General features: G+C 41.3%; 1 long non-coding RNA gene across 3 annotated transcripts; it reads right to left on the bottom strand.

The window, feature by feature from the left end:
* Positions 1–6258: 6258 nt before the first annotated feature.
* LOC121661337 lies at positions 6259–18786 on the bottom strand. 3 transcript variants are annotated; one of them, XR_006014925.1, is made up of 4 exons: positions 15704–18786; positions 13813–13914; positions 11448–11718; positions 6259–10710 (listed from the first exon to the last, which is right to left on the bottom strand). It is a non-coding gene; the product is annotated as an uncharacterized LOC121661337 (long non-coding RNA). The 3 variants fall into 3 exon arrangements; XR_006014924.1 differs by having other exon boundaries at positions 13813–18786; XR_006014926.1 differs by having other exon boundaries at positions 11448–11679; positions 13813–18786.
* Between the last annotated feature and the right edge of the window lie 4497 nt (positions 18787–23283).

Below are 23283 nucleotides of genomic sequence, written 5' to 3'. Positions count from 1 at the left end.
AGATCTGGCAGCACTCATGTCTATGTAACATAAGTAGGATCTGAGTTCCATTTGTGCTCAGGTTTCTGTTCTTCAGGTGGACTTGAACTTGCTTCTCTGCAGTCATGTGTTAGCAAACGTAGATGAAGATACATATATATATATACACACAAACACACACATATATATAAATTGTTCACATAGCTTGGTGTAAAATCAGGTATGACAGCTCAGTAGTAGTTACACAAAGTTAATCAGGGAAAGGAACAATATCAAGAGACTACAAGAACTTTTTAACAAAAATGCACATGTATGAAATACCTTCCATTCAGGCTGGCTGCTCTGCAAAGGAGTGATGACTAACTATGCAGTTAGCACAGACCATCAGTCACCAAGGCAGTTTTTCTCCACCACTTGTGTATTATTTCCTTTTAAATATACCTTCACTTCAGAAAAACCAACCTAAGAGAAGTTAACCTTGCAGTAAATCCTGAAAAAAGCCTGTAAGGGTCAGGACTCTCAAAAAGAAATAAGAAAATCTGAGCTCATCTTTGAGAGATGACATTAACATGAGTTTCTGTAGTGCTTTCAAGTCCTTTGAAACCTGAAACAAGGTATTCTTTCTCTATTTTAGGTGGCAGAGGTGAAGTAAAAGATAAAGTTACGATTTTTCAATGATTATTATGACTGCTCTTAATTTGTTGGGATTTTTTTGTCAGAATACTCAAATTTCCATTTTGTACCTCAGCTTTTAACAGTCTGCTTCTGTAAAAATGCAATTAATCTGTCTCACAACCTTTCTGTTTCTCCACAGGTTTGTTTCAGTGGTCATTTGAAGACAGGAGAGCTACTTCAGAAAAAAATCCACAAAAATTTCTCTTGCTTTGAACACCAAGCCCACAGCCTCAAAATTAAAGAAGGTAAAAATCAAATTTTATTTCAGAGTTTTTGTAGCATCTTATGTATAGCTTTTGTTAATGTGTAGCTTCCACAAAACAAAATATTAACGTTACCATTTGTACCAGGAAGAATAGCAAGGTGTTTTTTTGTTTCACAGAGTTCAGGAAGGAAACCATTATAACTTGTAGTCAGGATCATAGAACAAATACAGTAGCAAAGTTATTTTATAGATAGTGTATGTCAGGGTTTGATGCTGGTTAAGCACCAGGTACTCACGAGAAATGTTTCACTCATTTTTTTCTGCTACAGCTGAGCAGAGGAGGGGAAAACAAAATGAAGGCTTCATGAGTTGAGATAAGGATTACGGGAAAAACATGCTAAGGCAAAACAGGTTCAAAACTTAAACAGTATAAAGAAAATTTATTATTAACAGAAATAATAGAAAAAAAGGGTAATGAGAATTAAAATAAACTTTTAGAACACCTTTTCTTCACAGTCCCTCCCTCTTTCCCACTGACAGCACAGAGACACAAAACACGGGCTGTTTAGTCAGTTTGTCCCTTCTAAAAATCTTTCTTCAGTTCGCTTAGGGAAAGGAGTTTATTTTTTTTCTGCTGGGCCGTGGCGTCCTTCCCACGGGAGACAGTTCTTTGTGAACTTTTCCAGCGTGGTTTTAACTTTCACGAGTAGCAGTCCCGCCCTACAACGGCTACAACGTGAGTCGCTCCCACGGGCAGTCTTCCCACAACTGTTTTGCATGGGTCATTAGTTCGTGAGGTGTAGTTTTTTAAAGATGAGCTGGTTTAGTTTGGAAACCAAGTATCCTCTCTTCTCTATCTTCTACCTTCTCTCTGCGTTCGAGTTTCCTACTAGGTTACAGCTTTTTCAGCAACTACTCGCTGCAGTGTGAGCACTTGTTCTCACCGGCTGCGAGTGGATCTCTGCATGCTCCCATGGACTTCATGAATTACAGGGAAACAGTTTGTTGTTTTATAGTCCTCACCACGACTTTGTAGAAAAATCTCAGCTCTGCGCCCGAGGCACCTCTTCCCTCTCCCTCTTTTCACTGACCTTAGTGTTGCCATGTTGTTCTCCTCACGTATCTTTACCTTTTCCTTTTTTTTGACTCGGGAGAAAATTGTTGTCCGTAGATTCGCTTGTTCTCAAGTTCTATCAATTTGAAAGTTCTTATACGGTTTTGTAGAGCTGAAAAGTTGATTTCGTCTGGGCTCCGTATCGGGGAATTGTTCGCCACGCCCCTTGCTGTCGGCCACCGCGGCGCCGGCTCTATTCAGCGTCTCTCTTCATGTGGGGCGCCGAAAAAAATAAGCTGCTGCCGCCGCTTCTGCCTTCCGGCTCCCAGCACGGCTAGTTAAAAGCAACTAAACAAGCAAAGTTCATTACGAGCCATGCCGAGATAGCGGCGGCCGCATGGCCCGGCTGCGTGGGCCCCGGCGAGGTGGGCCCCGGAAGCCACCTCGCCATCCCCGGAAGAAGAAACGGAAGGCCCCCCTCTTTTTCCCTTGTTAAATATGTCGTCACAGAGGCGTTACCAACTTCTCTAATTGGACCAGCAACCTGCCTATCGTCAGAGCCATCAGCGATTCGCCCTATGCGGGATATAGCAGAAGTTTCGAGTAGTTTGACCTTTCGGTAGCCGGCGCTGTGGCTCCCTCCGCCTACTAAAAAAACCTAGACTGTTTTAAACTAACACAGTATAATTAGGTATGTAAGTAGTACCTGCTCTTACTGTTCATCATGAAGTGATGCCTTCTGTAAGTAGGCTAACAGCGAAGTGGAACATGCGTAAACACAGCATCTCACATCCTGGGGGAAAAAATAAATGCTGGACAATACTATTCCTGTGCATATTCTTTTCTTGCCTTACCAAATCACTACCATTGCATTGTGCTTGGTATTTGTGTGTTGGACGCAGTTCCCTGCAGGCGGTGAAGGAAAATTAAGCTGTCTGAGCCCTGCCTCTATGTCTATTCTATGTCTATAGTTTGATCCAGCCAGCCCAGAGCTGCCTCATAACTTCATTCCACTTACAAGAAGAGATCTAACTTTTCTTTTTTTCTCAAAATACTGAGGCAGGACATGACCTATATTATTTCTTTAAATTTCTATATACAAGACACAGTTAAGCTAAGTGAGCCTTTGCTATGGGATCCTCGATGTTTGCATAGGTTTGCATAGACTTCTGACACATTCATAAAAGATAAGTAGATCAACAAGTATTAAATGCAAGACAGTGTCTGTGGCTCTCAAAGTCCCTGAGCTGCAACCTGTTGGAGTCTGAGAGTACACTCTGCAGAAGCAGTGATATGTGCTTGTCCTCATGCTCTTCCTCAGTGCTCCATTCTTTGGCCACAGGATACAGACAGGATACTAAACTTGATGGGCTTTTAATCTGCCGTTCTTAGGTTTTTATTTTCCTTCTGGTCAAACGAATAATAAAAATGAGTAAGATCAGCATTATGAAGTTTAAAAATTCCAGAAAATCATATTTTATTTACATAAATCCTTGACTCCAGAGGCTACATCTGTGAACTTTGAGAGAATGTATATTGCAGGTGACAGAGTAAAGCAAACTTGTAAGTAGTGTTGATGGGGTAAAAACTACAATGTTAACCAAGTTTGTAATTAAATGTTACATGTATCAGCAAAGAAAATGGTACTTCTGGGATATTTTTTTTCGTGAGGACTGAGACAAATGTATCAACATTTGGAGGATAGCTGAAAGTATTTGAAAACCGGGGTTTCAGAAAGAACAGAACTGGTAACTTAAAGGAAACACATTTTTAGAAAAAGAGGTGATATCTTGGAACACACCCACATAGGCACACTCAGAATAAACTTTTTTTTTTTTTTTTTTATGGTATACTCCAAAGAATGACCCAGATTGACCTGAACTGTCTCTTAGTGTTTCATTCTTTTCTTTTTTTCTTCAATAACCAGACAGACTGAAAGGTTAGGGGGTTTTTAATTATGTCTTCTCTCTGGGCATTTCAGTAAAAAAATTACAGAAGCATTTTGCTTGAACTCAAAAGCTGTTCCTAAGCTTACCTTACTTTATCATTACTTTTAAATTAGACAAAAGTTTCCATTCTGATTGCCTATTAAAGTAATTGATTAATTATTTGATTGTTTTTATATGAAATTAGTTTCTATATGTGGACCATAAAGGAAGTTTGGGATGATGTAGCCATGTTTTCTGATTTACTTTAGAAAAACTTGTAAATCATTTAGACTTAAATTAATGGTATAAAACTAGATTTGGATGTCATTTTGAATAGATTTGATGTAATTAATTTACTATCTTGTTAATGTCTTAATTAGGAAGGTTTCTTTCCTTTGGGACTATCTTGTAAAAACAAGTCATGAACAGTATTTCCTTTCTTCCTTTTCCATCCCACATTTTTAACCACACTGTCAAAATCATCAGAAGGTCACCGAAGAACAGTCCTCAAATGTCGAAGATTTCCATTCAAGTTTGATTGACAGGACAAATGTCCTACCAAAAAGGCCATCTAGTATTTGGAGTACCAGTCAACGACTCTTTGTGAGCAGCACTGAGTGTTCTTGGCTTCATCTTAATATTAAAATGTCACAATTTTTCATGAGATGTAATGGCTGTTTTCTGTCCAACTCTAAACAATGAGCTTCATTAATTGAAGCAGATGAAATCTCTGATGCTACTTTGCTAATTGCATTCCTTGTTAATTCCTCGTTAATTCAGCAAGTTGAACAAGAGACTATTTTTGTCATGAACACTATAAAGAGAAAAGAGTTTTCTGGATTAGACATGATTATTTTGTGTGAGTAACACTTGCTAGATCATTAACAATTTTATTATCAACATCAAAAATTATTGCAGGGAAAACAAACCAAAACAAACCGGGAAGATATATATTATGAGTTATACCTATAAGCCAAACTTTTTTCAACCATGTTATAAGATATTTATGCTATTAACATCCCTCAAAAAAATTTAAAAATTAAAAAACCTTTAACACTACAACAACAACTACAACAACAACAAAACCCTAAACATTTTATCACTAGAGAAATGTATGTGGAAAGCTCTAAATGCAGTAGAACTAATCCGTGTAAGGAAATCCACTAGTAATGATTGGTATCGATCTTCTGATGAATGGTTTTATTACTTGTTAGGAATCCTTAAAATTGTGGTTTTGTTATTTCACATTCTGCTTTGTAACTCTTAACAATATTACTTATGTTGAAAAAACAAATTTTAAATACACAAAATACAAGTTGTTTCACTCCTCTATACAGCAAATTCTTTGCTATCTAGTCCTCTGCTTCAGTAAAAGAAGTTATGCAAATCGTTAGGAAATAAGTACTTTTGAAGTATTCATGCTTCCTGTAGGAAAGTTACTGTACCAGGTTTCCCCATAAGCAAAATTTTCTGCATCTTACTTCAAAGAAGAACTCAAAATAGGCTATTTGAACAGCTAAACTTAAGATGCCGATTCATCCCATCTGTTTTTATTGAGTGACATAAGTTTGATGGCCGCACATGATTTTTTATTGTGGTAATCTTAATAACCACTGAACTTCAATTCTTAGCTACAATTATTTGAGGTATGACCTTTATACTCCTTAGTGTTCACAGCCTTATCCTGTCCTTCTACCTTTCTCCACACACAGGGTTTCACACAGCATATTGGGATAGACTTTTGTCATATCATATTCCATTTCTGGTGTAAGTTTTGTATTTCTGTGCTGTGTGAAACAACTGGGGATTTTTATACCCTCAAAAAAATTCATGTTTCTTTTTCAAATGGAAAAACATTTTAGATGGAAATGTGGAAGATAACTGTAGTGGGTTTTCAATCTTTTTCCCCAGATCAATCATAGGTGTCACAATTTGGGTGGTACTCATGTCATCCTTCTGCACTAGCTTCCTTTTTGACACCCACTTTATCTCTAAAAATCTACAGTTGCACTGTTCTGTCACATGTAAACCTCTAACTTTTAAAGATCCTCACTGACTGGTAAATGTGATTTCCTGAAACAGTGGGGGAAACCCTTCATTCTTTGGATGTTTCTTGATTCAAATTTTTCTCCCTTAAATATAAGGTAAGTTTAAGGCAGGGTTGTTTTGGTTTTTTTTAGTCTTTGCTGGGTGGATCATAAAAGCTACTGTATTTTTAAAGGGACATGCTATTCCACTGGGTTCTCATGAAAGAACAGGAGAGGAGGGTAACCTCTATAGGTTATTTTTGTACATTTACAACTGTAGCCACTTGTGCTACCCCACTAGGACAGAAGTGTAACACAGGCTGAAGAAAGTAGATCAGAGCACAGGAGCTTATATGTGCCTGATGAGCGGGAAAGACTCCACTACTAGAATAAGTAGTAAAGGAGGTATGTTGATTCCAGCACTGGGACACATGGGGCATAGCTCCTCTAAAGTCATGCATACCGACAGCAGCATTCAGCTTGGTATATATCAAGTTCCATATTCATTGAGTTTCCCAATATGCCTATACATATTCATCACCTAGCCCCGCCTAGCCTCGCCTCGTATTACAATGAGCCCAAAAGTCATTTATATCCACGTTGCGCTTGTGCAGTGTTGTCTGGTGGTCGTGGGCAGGGGTCTCTGAGATGAAATAAGAGCCTTCCTCAGATGAAGTAAAGAGTCTTCCTCATCCTGAACTTTTCACCTTTCCTCCCTGTGCATGCTCTTTATTCCCCTGGGCTAAGTCCAAACTTCAAGACTGGTTTGAGTTAGTTTTAGGTTAAAAACAGGATCTTTGGTCAAGATTCCTTCACCTTATCAATAGTCTCATATCTTCTCATCCTGCTTTGGTAGGCACAATAAGTGTTGGGCAAGCAGTATGCATTGCTTCTAACAAACCAATTCTTAGTAAATCATTTAACCTCTGCTTCCCCATCCTCCTGATTCAGTCCCCCCTTTTCTAAAGAGTTAGTAAATTCTTTTACTAATTCATAAATTCTTTTCCTAATGATTTTTTTCGGTAGGCATCCCTCAATGCTTTTCCATGTGTGTTTGACAAAGCAGTTAAAACTGATAACCTTTTTAGTACTCTGTAGTTCCAAATAAGCAATGTGATAGCACAAGGCAGGCACTAACCAAGGTTCATAAGACAATTATGGGGTGACATAACGTATTTAGGATAGCGGTTGCAGTAGGTGACCACCCGAAAAGCGAGTCCCACCAGTTATGACTTGCATCTTGTTTTACTCTTTGCAAGATTCTGCTGATTTCTTGTGTGTCATGATGGATGGTGATTAAGGTCTTTTTCCCGTTTCTTTGGATTTCTCCTAAAATCTCAATTAGGTCCTGATGTTTCACTAATTGCTTTACTAATGTGAGGTCCATCCCAATAGGTGTGGGTAGCAATTTATGGTATATGGTGTAGTTAGACCTTATCAATTGATGAGACACAACCGGTGCTAAATACAAAAAGTCACACCCAACAATCTTGGTAAACTTACTAATACAAAAATTAGAGTGATTCCTGGCAGCTATATTTATATTATCTATCATCATAGAAGTGCAGATAGTTCTTAAGCACACACAGCCTTGGCCAATACATACAAGTACAGTTTTTGGTGAAGTATCTGGGTGGATCTCAAAGTGACAAATGCCTTGTTCTGCATAAAGACATATGTCTTTGGCATCAAGTGTATTAGTTTCACAGATAAATCCTTGTTGTTCCTGTGTGATGCAAGATTCTAAATTTACTGTTTGCCATTTTCCTCCTACCATCCGAGCCCATACTCTATGTTCAGAGGGGTGAAAAACTGTTCCTTCATAGTTTAGTCCCAATGCAACAATAGGATGAATTACATAAACTGTGGCATTACGTATAGTAAGCGCAAAGGCAGTAGCTTATGTTAGTCATTGGGTCATAAGTGAAATTTACCAAGGTCCACCAGGATTGGAGCTTTCTTTCTAACTTAGTAGCATTATTCCGAACAGCTCCTCGGATTTCTATAGGGAAAACGCCTTCATTACCTTCTCTTATAATTAAGGAAGCTGTGGACTGCATCCATAATTGAGCTTGTATGCAGCTAAGGGCTAATGAGACATTGTCCTGAGCTGTGCCAAGTGTGTTTAATATCAGTTCGTGGTCCAGGTCGCTGATATTTGCGAGGTCTGGGAGTATTTTTGAGACTTGCCACTGGCTGTTTCCTAATGCTAATAGGGAGGATTGTAGGGGCTGTTTTAATTTGGTCAGGTCACTGGTTGCCGTGGCCAATTTATTCATCAGTATCTCTGAATCAATTCCATTTATGACTCCCAGTCCTGTTCCCAGCATGTCAGTCATGTCTCTCCGCATTCTGCCTTTGAGGGGTGTTTGCTTTTGCAGCCAGGCTGTCCACCCTTCAAAGGATGTTTGTATTAAAGGGGAGCAGGCTGGTTGGATCTCAGAAACGTTAATTTGCATTAGTAGTTCTACGTGCTTAAGAGACCACTCTGGATTAAACAGCAGTAATTGCTGGCCTGTGTTCCTCACTACATAGGGGCCAATCTCATAAACTTTTGGCTCAAGTTTAAGTGATGTGACCTAGGTTTGGATCCGATTGCCGGTGTAGGTCATATTAGGCCTAGCCATGACATTTATCTGGAATTTGAATGAGAGCCCATTACTGTCCTGGCCCCAAAGACAAACTACTTCAACTGTCTGTACTAATGTAAAATTATACCAACAATCTACTTCACTTGAATGACTACAGATTTCATTACGTTTGTCTGTAGGAGTAGTTGAGACACTAATTTGGGTTGCTTTTTTTATGAGTCGTTCCGTTAATCATTCGGCCTCCTATTTTGATTTCTTCTCCTACAGTTCCCTGAAGCTGCCAAGTTCTTTGTTGTTTTTCCCATTCTTGCTTTGTATACACTTGGTTTCCATGCATGACCACAGTCAGCAGGTTTAAATCTTTTAAATCAGAATATTTCCCCATGAGTCCAGTAAACCGCATAAAGGCTTGAGACCATATGTCTTCTCTCCTATGAATAACTTCCCAACTGGAAGCTACAATTATGACTGTGAAAAAAACAATTTTCTGGGTTATACTTGCGTGCCACCCTGACATTTTCATTTTGTTCGGGTAAACTTCAGTTTCAGTTCATCATCCCCAGGGGTCACTTTCCAAGGGGCCTCTGGAGCCTTCTTTACTCGGGTGTGGTGAATCCAGGCACTCTGCTCTCTGATCTTAATCGCGGTGTAAGTGGTGAGAAGCACCTGGAATGGTCCTTCCCACTGTGGTTCCAGAGTCTTTTCTGTAAGGGACTTAACATATACATAATCTCCAGGCTGAATGTCATGTACAGGACCGTCCAAGTCTCAACTTCAAGTTCCAGCCACATGTTTTCCAATTTCTCTAAGCTGTTTGTCTAAAGCAATCATATAGGTGGCTAGCGTCTCTTCCCGTATTTGGGTAGATATGCCTTTCTGTACCCCGTATGGCCTCCCATAAAGCATTTCGAAGGGGCTTAGCTTTTCTTTAATTCTGGGCTTGGTTCGAATTCGTAACAATGCAAGTAGAAGAGATTGGGGCCAGGGTAGGTTAGCTTCTTGCCCTAATCTCACAATTTGCTGTTTAATCAAATGATTCATTTTCTCTACTTGACCACTCGACTGGGAGTGGTATGGAGTGTGGAGTTCCCAATCTATGCCTAAATGTCAGCTAGTTTGTTATACCACCCCTGAAATAAAATGAGGTCCCCTGTCTGAGGACACTGTGGCTGGAACTCCGAAGCACAGTATTATTTCTTGAAGTAACACTTTGGTTACTTCTCGAGCCTTAGCAGTTCTAGTAGGAAAAGCTTCTGGCCATCCTGAAAAAGTATCTGTCAGCACTAGTAAATATCAATACCCCCCTTTTCTTGGAAATTCTATAAAATCAATTTGCCACTGCCGTCCAGGCCCATGGCCTCTCCCAATCTGGTCCATTTTTCGTTTGGGGGTATTTTTGGGATTAGTCTGGAGGCAAAGGTTACACTGTCGAGTTACTTGCACAACAGTTTCGTATAAGCTTCTAGCAATCATTTTCCCAATTAAGTAGTTATATAAGGCATTTGTTCCCTGGTGTGTTTTCTGGTGCTCCTCTCTAACTACTGACCATAGCAAATGAGAGGGAATAACCACTTTTCCTTCTGCAGTGATAGCACATCCCTCTTGGTTAAATGTTCCCCCTTCATCTTTAATCAATTTCTTGTCCTTTTTATCATATGTTGGCTTACTCTCTAGGGAAAGTTGTCCATCTGGGATCAAGGCTCCAGTTGTTGTTACCTCACCTTTTGCTCCTTCTTTTGCTTCTCTGTCCGCCAGTTCATTTCCTTCTTCCAATTCTGAGCTCACCTTCTGATGTGCCCTTATGTGCATGATTGCTACCTTCTCAGGTAGCTGGACTGCTTCCAACAGTCACATTATTTCTTGTGCATGTTTGATGCTCTTTCCCTGTGAATTTAACAGTCTTCTTTCTTTCCAAATGGCACTGTGTGCGTGTACAACTCCAAATGCATACCTTGAGTCTGTATAGATGTTTATTTTCTTTCCTTTTGCTATCTCTAAGGCACGGGTTAGGGTGATTATTTCAGCCTTTTGTGCACAGGTGTTTGTTGGCAGGGGTCCAGATTCTATCACCTCCTGGCAGGTGGTAACTGAATACCCAGCATGCCGCTTTCCACTGATGACGTAGCTGCTCCCATCAGTAAACCAGGTCTCTGCATCTTCTAAAGGGGTATCCTTTACATCCGGGTGGCTGGAGTAGGTGGCTTCGATAGTTTCCAGGCAATCATGGGGTACCGGTTCTCCTTGATTCCCACTAAGAAAGGAAGTTGGGTTGACAATGTTAGTTACCACTATTTCTACATCATCTTGTTCCACCATGATGGCTTGATATTTCAGGAACCTTTGTGGGGAGAGCCAGTGACCACCTTTCACTTCCAGCACTGTGGACACTGTGTGGAATACCAGCACAGTAATTTTCTGACCCAAGGTAAACTTGTGTGCTTCTTGGATGTTTAGCACGACTGCTGCAATGGCTCTGAGGCATCCAGGCCATCCTTTGGCTGCTGCATCTAGCTGCTTAGAGAAATAGGCAACTGCCCATCAGTAGGGGCCCAGGTCCTGTGCTAGTATTCCCAGGGCCATCCCTTGTTTCTCATGGGAAAATAGAAAGAATGGCTTACTCACGTCTGGAAGTCCTAGAGCTGGAGCTGACATGAGGGCATTCTTTAGCTGGCTGAAGGCCCGCGTGGCCTCCTTTGTCCACTGGAGATCTCTGCTTTCCTTTGTAATGAGCTCGTATAGTGGTTTCACGAGCAGCCCATAATTGTAAATCCACAGTTTGCACCATCCTGTCATCCCCAGAAAAGTCCATAACTCTTTCACTGTCTGGGGCTTTGGGGTTTGGCATATCGCTTCTTTGTGGTCTTGCCCTAAAGTTCGCTGCCCAGCACTGACTTCATAGCCCAGATAGATCACTTTTTGTTTCACCACCTGAGCCTTTTTCTTAGATACCCTGTACCCTTGGAGTCCCAGGAAGTTTAAGAGGCTTACTGTCCAGGCTACGCAAGCTTCCTCTCTTTGGGTAGCTATTAGAAGGTCATCGATGTACTGCAATAGCTTCCCTTCTCCTGGTGGGGCTTCTCAGGACTCTACGTCTTTTGCGAGCTGTTCTCCAAACAGGGTGGAACTGTTCTTAAATCCCTGGGGCAACACGGTCCATGTGAGCTGGGTTTTGCACCCACTCTTAGGGCTTTCCCATTCGAATGCAAAAACTTCTGGCTGACTTCATGGAGAGGGAGGCAAAAGAAAGCATCCTTTAGATCTAAAACGGTAAACCAAGTTAGCTCTGGTGTTAAGCATGTTAACAGAGTGTAAGGATTCACTACCACAGGACAGAGATCTTCAGTTATCTTGTTAACAGCCTGCAAATCCTGTACCACCCGGTAAGACCCATCAGGTTTACGGACAGGCAGGATAGGAGTATTGAAATCAGACTGGCACTCTTTTAACAATCCCAACTGTAAGAGTTTTTCAATTATTGGGCTAATTCCTCCTCTGTCTTCCCTTTTGAGGGGGTACTGTTTAATTCTGACTGGTTGTCTTCCCTCTTTGAGTTTGATGTGTATTGGGGTTGCATTTTTGGCTTTCCCAGGTGCATCTGTGGCCCAGACTCCTGGGAACACTTGACTCATTCTCTCTTCTCTAATTTCCTTTGCAGAGTCTTTGGTTGTTAATATTAAGCTCAGTATTTCCACATACTGTTGGTCTTTTACCTCCAGAATAATTCCCCCATTCCTAAAAATAATGGTTGCTTGTAATTGTTCCAATAGATCTCTTCCTAAAAGTGCTTTTGGACAACTGGGTAAATATAAAATCTTGTGAATACCTCATTGTTTCCCAGTTTTATGTTTCAACAGCTTGCAAAAATAAGCTTTTTCAGATTGACCAGTTGCTCCATGTACCACAATAGTCATCGCCCACAGGCATTAAAGCTTTATTTAAAACTGAATATGCTGCCCCCGTGTAGGTACAAAAATGCTGTTAGTGAGGATTTTCTTGTTATTTTTCTAAGTCCGTCAGAGACTTTTCTCTCTCACAGAAGAGGTAGCAGGGAATGTAAACAACCAAGCCACCTGCAACCTTGGAAAGTCTTGTTTATGGTATAGTAGAAAATATTTTGATAATGGATGTTTTAGGATTTTAGCCAATCACCCCCAAGGGGTGGCTGGTCTTTTGTCCAATTAGACTATGAAGAAAAAAGTCTATAAAAGAGTTTGTAAAATAATTAAATAAATCAATCTTGCTGCACAATTCCTGCCTGCTGCATCTTCTCCTCCTCCTCCTCCCTATGGCTGCAGGACACGGTGATATACCGCAGGAACCAGGCCAGCGGTAATACCCCCGTATCAACCAAAAATTCTATTTCTTTTTCCTTTTCCCCTAGCTTCATTATAACCAGTGGATCTGCTAGGGTAAAATCCCCCAGTACTCTTTAATCTTCTTTCACATGTGCAACCACCCTCCATCTTTCTTGGTCTCCTCTGTTCTGGCGGTCTTCTTGTCTTCCTTCTGGGCACTCATTTTTTCAATGACCAAACTTCCCACAAATTGCGCATTGATCTTTACCTAGCTGGAGTGGGCCCTGTCTGGGAGGTCCTTGTCTGGAGGGTCTCTGTCTAGGTTTTTCTCTATTTCCTTCCCTTACTACTGCTACTAATTTCCTCATCCCTTGCTTGTAACTTTCTTCTCAATTACTGAATACCCTCCAAGCTGCATCTAATAGAGTTTCCAGGCTCCTCCCTTCTGGCCCCTGAAGTTTTTGCAATTTACGTCTGATATCTCCCGTGGATTGTCCGAGAAACAAGGATACAAGCTGCTGTACCCCTACCTCGGTCTCAGGATCCAGCGATGTATTGCAGCACATTGCGTCTCTCAGACAATCCAGGAATTTGGATGGTGACTCGGAAGGACCCTGCCTTGCTGCGTACAAAGCTGACCAGTTTAGGGTCTTGGGAATAGCCCTTTCCATCCTTTTTGCTATCCATTCTTGATAACCTTTTAATTTCTCTAATTCAGCTGTTCTATTTGGACTCCAGTGTGGTTCCTGGAGTGGGAAGTAATCTTTTGTATCTAATTGTTGTGTTTTGTAATAGTCCTCTGCCAGGTCTCGAGCCGTTTTCAAAACTAACTGTTTCTCTGTGTTTGTTAGTCCACCCAATAATAATTGTATATCAGCCCAATCTGGATTATGCTGTTTGATTATAAGTCTCAAGCGTTCAGCGGTACCCGCTGGATCACTTCAGTAATTTTTGGCAATGTTATACCATGCATCTAGGTCAGCAGTAGAGAAAGGTACTCTAATCAACATTGTATCCCCATCAGGTGCCACTGCCTCTCTCAGGGGCACCATCAGTACCTGTTTCCTGGTTCGGGACGAGACAGAACTGCCCGGGGGAGAGGGGGTTGGCATTGGTGTTCCTTCCGAATCTGCATCCTCTTCCCTTCACCTAAGGGGAGGCTTAAGCAAATCGGTTAATTCATCATCATCTTGTCCCTGAGCTGCTGCTTGATAGACTTTGTCTGACCTTGTACATCTCTGACCTATACTGCACGACGAACAACACCGCTTAATTCTTCCTCAGCCTTTTTTATTTTCTTTTTCAAGAGCTAACACCATAGGATCACTGGGGAGTTTAATTCCACAATCTCTCTGCCATTTAGGGTGATTTTGGAGAGAGAAAAATGCATCAGCATAGGAAACTTCTTCCCATTTACCTTCCCGTCTCAGAAACAGCATTAACTGTAGCAAGGTATTATAATCTAGAGTTCCATTAGATGGCCATTTTGCTCCATTTTCTAATTTGTACAGTGCCCACCATTGGGTACAATATTTTATAAGAGTTCTTTTATTTTCTGTGCCTCCGGTTCCTACTATTTCTTTCCAATGATGTGCCAAAATACAGCCAAGCGGGCTTGCTCTGGGGATTTCCTTACTCTGTCTGGTTCCCATCCTATTCAGAGTTTGAGTTCACTCAAATACTGTGCCACCCCTTTGGGGTCGCCTGTATAGTGTATAAGCCACTCTTTATAAATTCTCCTATGCCTTCTGCCAAGCCTGCTTCGCTGTCACTTGAAATCTTCTTCAAAAGTCTTTACTACCTCCTCCCAATCTGTTTCTAGCACACTATTTTAGGAATGTGATGCTCCTTGCCACACAAAAGTTTTAAAACAAAATGTTCCTTGCTTTGCCAGCACTCCGGGCACAGATCTTTGCTTGCTAAATAAATAGAATTGTAATGTCTCTGACTTCTACAAAATCCACACTGAGCTAAAACCCACAGATGGTGTGGGGCTGGAGTCTTCTTATACCCACACACAAAGCAGGGAGTCCCTTTTACCACTCATGCAGGTAGGACACATGAACGGAAAGAGTCGGGGCTATACCTCTACCATATAACTACTGAGGGAGGGGGCAACGACCTCCCTCCCTGCTTAGCCACTGTTGTTTCTATCTCTGTCTCCTAGTTTTATCTCGCTTCCACCCAAACCTTTCTTCACACTCTCTCACAGTTCTTTCCCAGTTTTCTTCCCGAACCTCCCAAATCTCAGGTACCAAATGTGACTTTCCATACACAGTCTTTAAAATCTCAGGCTCAAAATCAACTTCACTAGAGTACCCCTGATAGCACTGAGAAGTGCCGCCTGGCAGAAGAACAGTACCACCTCCTTTTACAAACTTTACACTGTATTAATACCCATGCAACATGCCACCCTCCCATTGAATAAAAAGTTCTGACACATCCACACAAACAATCTATTCCACGTACTCTTTCAAACCCTAAATCCTCTGCTGCTGGTTGTTCCCAGTCTAAAGTCACTAATCTTCCTGCAGAGGTTCTGTATATTCCCTCTAAAGGAACTCGTTCGCCTCTCCTCTCTAGCCAATGTCCTATTGGATTTATAAATTCCCACAAATCCAAACCGAACCACTGAGGGGGAGGGGTTCTTCTAAACTCTTGCCTAGCCACAATTCCAAAATCAACAATCAAGCACCACCCCAAACAAATGCTTCAATACTACACACTCAAATAACACACGGCAACACGCACGTCTCCAATTTACAAATGAATAGGTGAGCTAATATACAGCCACATACACATAAAAGCAATCCAACAACAACCAATCCAACACAGACGCAAAAAAAGCAATCCAACACAGACACAAAAAAAGCAATCCAACACAGACACATAAGCAACACAGCAACATTCAAACCAGCTACTAGTAGCAAAAATGTTCACAACACTCACCTGTAATAGCTTCAGGGTCCTGCTTATATTTTCCCAACATGGTAACAAGTTCCGGCAGGACCCCCCTGGAATCACCCGATCCACTCTCAGGATTGCTGGCAGCCACTCTGGCGGCTGGAAATTCCCCCTGCTGGCTCCTGTAGCCAGTTGCTTGCAAGCCCCACCTTAACCTCACAGGGACTATGCTGTGCGCGGGACGTCTCCTCGCAGCTTACCAGCAGTCCTGGCCACGCGTTCGACTTACAGGCACTCTAAATGCAAAACATACCATTTTATCTGCAGTTTCAGCAGATCGTTGTCCCTCCATCGCAGTGAGCGAGCCGAGGGGCGGAGTTCCTCCAGGAAAGCCCTGGGGCATGCCTAGGACGTCCGCTCCTCAGCCGATCCTGCGATCAGACAGAGTTTCTCCTGGCTGGCTCACCAAAATGATGAGCGGGAAAGACTCCACTACTGGAATAAGTAGTAAAGGAGGTATGTTTATTCCAGCGCTGGGACACGTGGGGCATAGCTCCTCTAAAGTCATGCATGCCGATAGCTGCATTCAGCTTGGTATATATCAAGTTACAAGTTCCATATTCATTGAGTTTCCCAATATGCCTATACATATTCATCACCTAGCCCCGCCTAGCCTCGCCTCGTATTACAATGAGCCCAAAAGTCATTTATATCCACGTTGCGCTTGTGCAGTGTTGTCTGGTGGTCGTGGGCAGGGGTCTCTGAGATGAAATAAGAGTCTTCCTCAGATGAAGTAAAGAGTCTTCCTCATCCTGAACTTTTCACCTTTCCTCCCTGTGCATGCTCTTTATTTCCCTGGGCTAAGTCCAAACTTCAAGACTGGTTTGAGTTAGTTTTAGGTTAAAAACAGGATCTTTGGTCAAGATTCCTTCACCTTATCAATAGTCTCATATCTTCTCATCCTGCTTTGGTAGGCACAATAAGTGTTGGGCAAGCAGTATGCATTGCTTCTAACAAACCAATTCTTAGTAAATCATTTAACCTCTGCTTCCCCATCCTCCTGATTCAGTGCCTGCCAAAAAAGGCTCTGTAGGTACCTGAAGGCAGTTAAAATTGTAGGCCCAACAGAAGCCCTACAGTTTTTCTGTGTGCAGGAACACCATAATAGGGGCTTTGCCATCTGTATTCCAGCATCAATGCACAATATTTTGAACACATCCCAGTTTCAAAGAAGTCAGAGATTACTCTTTGCAAACTGAGTATTTGTGTTTTTTCTGGTCAGTGGGCAGTTAGCATAGGCTAGCTCATCTTTGTGACAAAGATTTGAAGGCCATTAAGCATTCTGTGTATAATTAGTGGCCTCATAGACTTCTTGGAGATCACCACTGGGTATACTTGACTCTTCAGCCTGTAGGGAAACTGCAAATAAAATGCCCTTTTCTAATCTAGGTGGACTCCTAATCCAGTGCCCTTTCTGATTTCAGTATTTGCCAGGAGATTTTTAAAGCTAGCAATGTAATGCCTGCTTAGAAAGCTAATTTAAGGTCTACAACTGTATCAGTTCAAGAACTTAATTTAGTTGTGTAGCTCATTCTGACAGCCCTCCTAAATTTTGTTTCATAGCCGGTGGGAAAAGTCTAATCTGTTTGCTCAATGGTTTCTGCAGGAGTTAATTGTAATCCAAACTCTGAAACTAAACAATTGAATCTTGATTCCTCTTCTGCTCTAAAAGTAGGCAGTGCCTCAGGCTGGAACAGGCCAAATCTTAGCCCACCAATGCCTTCTAAGTTCATTCTGTTTAGCCATGCTGATAACTCACGTGTAAACAAATTTCTTCTTGCAGTCCCAAATATCTATAGCCAGCAGGCTGACATTTGATTAGCCAGTTAAGCATCGTGGGTTAGTAATGGACCTGGGACATGCTGAGAAACCTGGCTCTCAAATCTTGGTAACAACCTGCTTCTCTACTGATCGAGACTCATTCGCATAGTGTTGGGCTAGTAGTCCTGGAGCAGAGTTGTCATACTTGTCCCTCCGGTATGAGCAGGATTGCTCGTGCATTCTGGAACTGGCAGGCATCTGCACTTCATGAAAGAATAGCTGCTATGGTATTTATCATCTGTTTCAAAATTACTTTGCACACCTCTTTTATGTCCTCCCTCTCCTACATTCATGTTCTTTTAAGTTCAAAGGTCTGGTATCTCTGAACAACTGCTGTGTTCATATACAACCTCAGCTAAAAGGATGCCAAGACACACACATAATTGAGCAGGGACTTGGCACATGTATGAGCTTGCATGTTAAAGGGAGAGTAGATTAAAATAATGCCCAAATATCTTTAAAGTGAGGAAAGAAGAGAACATGGGAAATTGCAGTTATGCTGGCTTTATGATGGATTAAATAGTGAAAAAGGTTTGGATTCATCCAGAAAATTATAGATTGAAGTCTAATGGATCTGTCAGCTTGGTTTAGTGAGGATGATAGGTCTTTTGAACCTGTTGCTTCTTTACATAAGATTAAAAGTCTGTCTGATAAAGGCAACTGTATTTTTCAATGCTACTTATGTTTTTAGGGTCTCTCAACAATCTTATAGCCTTTGTATGGTAAATTATTCAGCTTGTGTGCTTTTACATGCAAGTTCAATAATGTCATAAATACTTATGTATTATTAACAAATAAATACTAAGACATGACCAAAATAATTGGGGTTATGGTGACGATATAAAAATTCTGGTATGTTAAAATTATAGTTTGTCTTCCTGTTTTGAATTATTTCTACCTGAAAAGGAAATATTGAACAAGACAAGTCCATAAAAATTGTTTCCTGACTTCTGTTGGCCAAAGGTGCAGAAGTCATGCAATGGGCTGTGCTAGATTGCTCATGGAGAATTGTACTAGTTTGAAAACAAACCAGTAGGAGGCACCAAGTCAGAATAACAATTTAATAGGGAAATTTAAAAAAAAAACAAAACAGGCAGAAAACACTGGGTTAAACTGACAGAGTCAGGATACAACCTGATGCGCTGTTAGTCACGGTGGCAGTAGCAGTCCGATAAAATGGTGGCTGCAGTCCTCCTGAAGTGGTGGATGTGGTTCTGTTGAAGCTGTGGTCCTGTAGAAGGGTCTGCTCTTCCTCAGAAAGTCCAGTGGTGGCTATGTAGCTCTTGTCCTCTGGGAATCCAGTGGAAAGGTTGTCTGTAGTGTTTGGAATCTCAGATTATATCCAGGATGGAATGCTTGGTTCCTCCTTCTGGGTGGAGCATCTCACAATGGGATGATGAGTCATGTGGCAAGGCATTGATGGACCATTAACAGAAAGATAGTCTGGGGGGAGGAGGCAAGGAAACACTGCCCCACCTGGTTTCAACAGCTCCTGAGGATGGTAATAGAATACACTGCAACCCAGGACAAGAATGCAGTTGATGATTGCTGTTTCACTGAAAATCCTGGCCAGCACATGGCCATTTCACATGAAAATCCAAGCCAGAAGATAAACTAAGGAAAAACAGACAGGAAAGGAAAAAAAATACATAAATACTACTACAGAGAAGTAAGTTAAAATTGTAGCAAAGACTTAGGTGGCAACATAGCCTACTCTGCAGTAGTAAGTTGCCCACTACAGGTTTTAAAATAGCAGTGCTAGAAAACTATAAATCCCGTTGTACTGTTCAGCCTGGAGAAAAGAAGGTTGCACAGAGACCTCATAGCAGCCTTCCAGTATCTGAAGGGTCTAAAGGGAAGCTGGAGAAGGACTGTTCCTCAGGAACTGTAGTGATAGGACAAGAGGGAATGGGTTCAAAATGAAATAAAGGAAATTTAGATTAGATACATAAGAAATTCTGTAGTGTGAGGGTGGTGAGGCCCTGGCACAGGCTGCCCAAAGAAGCTGTGGCTGCCCCATCCCTGGAGGTCCAAGGCCAGGTTGGATGGGGTTTGGAAGAACCTGGTCTAGTGGAAGGTATCCCTGCCCATGGCAGGGGTTTGGAACAAGATGATATTTAAAGTCCCTTCCAACCCAAATAATTTTATGATTTTCATTACTGTCTGAAACCCCCATAGCAAATTAAACCCTGTACTGAACAGATTACTGACTTTAAAAGGACCAGAGTTGAGCTTGACCCAAATCTGAAGTGCTGTTTCAAACTTGCCCTGAACTCATACTTCTGGAATAAAAATAGAAAGCTGTTCAAATCTTAATCATTAATAAATCATCGAGGAAATAGAAGTTGTTTGTTTTAAAAATAATTCTTAGCCTTACTCTCTTGTTCATTTAATTTTACCACACTTGTAAGAGCTGTGCTATTACTGACAAAACTTTTATTTCAACGTTATTGCTATTCTTGCTTCTAGACTGGTGAACACATATTGTGTGGTGCAGACATTTTTATCATCTAATATCCAATAAATTTTCCTACTGGAAAATCTACATATATTCCTGAAGTTTCTACATAAAATTGCAGCAAAAGTAGTATGACAACACAGGCTTAACACTGTTGCCATTAAAATTGGTGACAAAACTGTGGAGTGCTTAAGTACACACATTGACATTGACCAACAGCATTGTTAAAAGTCTGTGTGTAACCATGTTACAGCGATAATTCAGATCATCTATTTAGTATTAGGTCTGTATCATGGCATAGTATTAAAAATTCCTTGTGTCAAAAGTTCTTTTGTACTGATATTGATCCTTTCCCTATTCCAATATTCGGTATGTTTTCAAGAAATGCAGATAACTTGGCAATATTTACATTAAAAAAATTATAGTAACTCAAGGTGCTCCTTATAATAGGATCTTGTAAACAGGCTGCTGAATAATGTGAGAGTTTAAAAACAGGATTCTACTACTAAGGGGAGAGTTAGTAATTTTTCCCTTCTGTGCCTTAGCCTGTTATCTATGCAGCATGGATACGTCTCAGAGTAGTTACAAGTAGTTACAGAGAGTTTGAGAGTTTTCCAGTGAGCTCCGTTAAGCACAAGCCTTATCAAATCAAGTAGCTCTGACTCCAGTGTGATCTGTAGTTTTTCTACTAATTCCAGAGGAAGAAAGATTAGGATGTTAGATCATAGATGTTTCAATACGACACACAAAAACTCACAATGAAACAGCTCAGTGACGTCATTCCACTTGCTTGGCCATATATAAATTACAAATTCTGTGATTGTTACTGTTTGAAACTTCCAGAATATCCAATATGGCTAAAAATAATTGATTATGAAATTAAAAATGGGATGCTGTTGTGTTAGCTGTAGGTGTGTAGGTGAGAAACAAAAAAAGTAGTAGTATTTGTTCTTTAATGACTTTAAGCTGAAGGAGGGTAAGTTTAGATCAGATATTAGGGGCAAACTCTTTACTGTGAAAGTGGTGAGGCACTGGAACAGGCTGTTCAGAGAGGCTGTGGATTACCCATCCCTGGAGAGGTTGAACGGAGTTCCTGGTCTAGCGGAAGGTGTCCCTGCCCATGGCAGGGGTTTGGAACAAGATGATCTTTAAGGTCCCTTCCAACCCAAACCATTCTATGATTCTTATTTTGCAGTACAACTACGTGAGAAACATCTTTGTTTCAACTAGAAATATTACAGTCGATACTTCAAAAAATAATTTATAATGGAAGGAAGATGCTTTGTGGAAAGTACTACTACAGATATTCATTAAATCACATTAAATCATATAGCATTTTATGCTTTATAAATTTAAATAGCAATTTGAATATTTTTGATGTTTTCCATAGACTCCAGTAGTGAAAAGTCAGGTCTAACAGGTCTGACCTAATTAATCATTACAACATTGTTGCTAGGTAGTCCTGACTCTTGGACACGAAGCTGAGAAATAAAATCATCTGATAAAGGCCAATGAATGAGTCAATAGCAGACTTCAGATTGGAACTCTAAGTTCTTGCTTCCTGGTTTTATTCTGAATCATAAATTGTCTTGTAATTGCTAAAGTGAAGAGAGAGGTCAGTAACAATTTAACTACATTCAGGCTTCTCACATTCATTTCTACGCTTTCCAAAATAGATTAAAACATCTGAAAGACTGAGACTGTCTGATTCTGATTTCTAGTGCAAAAATGTGAACTGAAAATGAAATAGAAGTATTATTACGCAAAAAACGAGCACAGATGGTGGTGCCACTATATAAAAAAAATGAGATTAGAAGGTTAATTCTTAAGCCTGTCTCTCATTCCCTAGACTGGGAATCCCTGCATCCCAGCTGCAATCATCCCTGCATCTCTGCGCTGCAATCATCTCCCTAAGAGGTTACAATAAGGGATGGCTCTTCAGGAGGTCTCTTGTTGATATTCACGGCATAGAAATGTCATCATTCCTTAAAAATATATGCTTTTAATTTCCGTGGCTTCAAGTGAAAAAAATAGCAGCGATGTGACTCATCTAGTTGGTGATATGGTGTTTCTCTGAATTTGCTGTACACTGGTCTAGAGCAACAGCTCAGGGGGATGGCAACAGCCCCAGGGGTATCCCCAAGTTCTTCCCATCACAGAGATGTGATGCTCTGGTGCTGATGGAAGTGCCCTCAGAAAACAAGGGTCACCAGCAGTGACAGTGTGTCAGTATTACTCTGTGCAGTGGTCTGCTGGGCCCCAGTTCTTAATTTCAGTTGGTTAAGTAAAAAAATCAAAGAATCTTTAAGGTTGGAATAGACCTTTAATATGATCCAGTCCAACAGTCAATCCAGTACTGCCACTGTAACTCCTAAACCACATCACCCACTGCCAGATCCAGATGACTCTTAAACACCTTCAGGGACGATGACTCTACCATCTCCCTGAGCAACCTATTCTAATGCCTGACTACCCAAACAGCAAAAAAATGTTTTCTAATGTCTAATCTGAATATCCCCTGTCTCAGTTTAAGGCCATTTCCTCTCATCCTCTCACTGGCATGGCAGAAGAGACTGACCCCGACCTCACTCCACCCTCTTGTCAGGGAGTTCTAGAGAGCGTTGGGGTCCCCCTGGAGCCTCTTCTCCTCCAGGCTAAACAACTTCAGCTCCCTCAGCTGCTTCTCATAGGAACATGAGCTCCAGACCCTTCACCAGCTTCCTTGCCCTGCTCTGGACAAGTTTCAGCACTTCAATATCTTTCCTGAGCTGAGGGGCCCAGAACTGGACACAGCACTTGAGATGTAGCCTCACCAGTACCAAGTACAGAGGCATGTTCACTTCCCTGGTCCTGCTGGCCACACTGTTCCTGACACAAACCAGGTGCCATTGGCCTTCTCGCTCACCTGGGCTGGCTCAGGTTCACCACATGCTGGCTCAGGTTCAGTTGCTGTTGACCAACACCCCCAGGGCCTTTCCCCTGGGCAGCTTTCCAGCCACTCTGCCCCAGTCTGTAGAGCTGTATGGAGTTATTGTGGCCAAAGTGTAGGACTTTCATTGTTTAAGTAAAAAAATGGAGTTGATTAAATTAAAAAGGGAAGTTGATTAAGTAAAAAAATGGGGCTTTCATAGACTCACAGTGTTGCAGTGGGGATACTGCAACACGCATATATCAAACCAGGAGTCCCGTGGAAAGGAAATATATACGGACAGACAGATTCTTGATAGCTGTTTCAGAGAGATGTTTATTTCTCCAGCCGCATGGCCGGAGCTCTGCCCAGGAACTG

This window comes from Corvus kubaryi, unplaced genomic scaffold, assembly GCF_017639235.1.
Source record: "Corvus kubaryi isolate FWS band 111438036 unplaced genomic scaffold, C.kubaryi_AGA036_p1.0 37142, whole genome shotgun sequence".
NCBI classification, from domain to species: domain Eukaryota; kingdom Metazoa; phylum Chordata; class Aves; order Passeriformes; family Corvidae; genus Corvus; species Corvus kubaryi.
The sequence above is the reverse complement of the archived record's forward strand: the minus strand, read 5'-3'. Positions and strand labels throughout refer to the sequence as shown.